We start from the raw sequence: 2,164 nt of genomic DNA on the forward strand, positions 1-2,164 counted from the left end.
GTCCCCTCAGTGCCCATCACCCAGTCACCCCAACCTCCTGCCCGTTTCCCTATCTACCACCCCTTGTTCATTTCCCAGAGTTAGGGGTCTCTCATGTTCTGTCACCCTCACTGATATTTCCCACTCATTTTCTCACCTTTCCCCTTTAATCCCTTTCACTATTTTTTATATTCCCCAAATAAATGAGACCATATGTTTGTCCTTCTCTGACTGACTTACTTCACTCAGCAAAATACCCTCCAGTTCCATCCACGTGGAAGCAAATGGTAGGTATTTGTCATTTCTAATGGCTGAGTAATATTCCATTGTATATATAGAGCACATCTTCTTTATCCATTCATCTTTCAATGGACACCAAGGCTCCTCCCACAGTTTGGCTATTGTGGACATTGCTGCTACACACATTGGGGTGCAGGTGTCCTGCCGTTTCACTGCAGCTGTATCTTTGGGGTAAATCCCCAGCAGTGCAATTGCTGGGTCATAGGGTAGCTCTATTTTTAACTCTTTGAGGAACCTCCACACAGTTTTCCAGAGTGGCTGTACCGGTTCACATTCTCACCAACAGTGCAAGAGGGTTCCCCTTTCTCCACATCCTCTCCAACATTTGTTGTTTCCTGTCTTGTTAATTTTCACCATTCACCCTGTTGTGGGGTGGTATCTCATTGTGGTTTTGATTTGTATTTCCCTGAGGGCAAGTAATGCGGAGCATTTTCTCATGTGCTTGTTGGCCATGTCTATGTCTTCCTCTGTGAAATTTCTGTTCATGTCTTTTGCCCATTTCATGATTGCATTAACACTATTGATCTTTAAAACACACCATTAAAGGGATGCCTGAGTGGCTCAGTGGTTTAAAAATAAATAATATTTAAATGAATGAATGAATACACCATTAAGAAAAATAAAATGCAAATCAGAGACTGGAAGAAAATACTCAAGACACATCTATCAAAGATACGGCATTCAGAATATAATTTTTAAGAAATACTACAATTCCGGGCAGCCCCGGTGGCGTAGTGGTTTACCGCCACCTGCAGCCCAGGGCGTGATCCTGGAGACCCTGGATCGAGTCCCATGTCAGGCTCTCTGCATGGAGCCTGCTTCTCCCTCTGCCTGTGTCTCTGCCTCTTTCTCTCTCTCTCTCTCTCTCTCTCTGCATTTCTATGAATAAATAAAATCTTTATAAAAATGCTACAATTCCATAGCAAGACAGACAACTCAACATTTAAAAATGGGCCAAAGAGGGGTGCCTGGGTGTCTTAGTTGGTTAAGCTTCTGACTTCAGTTCAGGTCATGATCCAGGGTCCTGGGGTCGAGCCCCCAGTCAGGCTTCCTGCTCGGCAAAGAGTCTGCTTCTCCTTCTACCCCTCTCCCTACTTGTGTCCGTTCTTTCTCTCATACTCTGTCAAGTAAATACATTAAAAAATCTTTATTTTTTAAAGATTTTATTTATGTATTCATGAGAGACACAGAGAGAGGCAGAGACACAGGCAGAGGGAGAAGCAGGCTCCAAACAGGAAGCCCAATGCAGGACTTGATCCCAGGATCCTGGGACTCAGGGATTACACCCTGAGCCAAAGGTAGACGCTCAACTGCTGAGCCACCCAGGAACCCCAAAAACAAAATCTTTAATTGGGCAAAAGATATGAACAGGTGCTTCCCAGAAGATATATGAATGGCTAATAAGCACATGACAGATGTTCTATATCATTATTCATCAGGAAAATGTTAAAATGACAGTGAAACACCACTATACACCCTTAAAATTGGCTAAAATTAAAGACTTATTCCTATACACTGCTGATAGGAATATAAAATTATACCACCAATTTGGAAAACAGGCAAATTTTTAAAAAAAGTTTAACACACTCCAGACATATGACCAATCAACCTAAGATGGCATATCTTGGTAAAACAATACCATCTCAGGTATTTATCAAGAGAAAAAGAAAAAAAGGGCCAGCCCGGGTGGCTCAGCAGTTTAGCGCCGCCTTCAGCCCAGGGCGTGATCTGGAGACCCGGGATCAAGACCCACATCGGGCTCCCTGCCTGGAGCCTGCTTCTCCCTCTGCTTGTGTCTCTGCCTCTCTCTCTGCATCTCTCTGTGTCTCTCGTGATAAATAAATAAAATCTTAAACAAAAAAATTCCCACAAAGAAGTGCACATG

Source organism: Canis aureus, chromosome 12, assembly GCF_053574225.1.
Source record: "Canis aureus isolate CA01 chromosome 12, VMU_Caureus_v.1.0, whole genome shotgun sequence".
NCBI classification, from domain to species: Eukaryota; Metazoa; Chordata; class Mammalia; order Carnivora; family Canidae; genus Canis; species Canis aureus.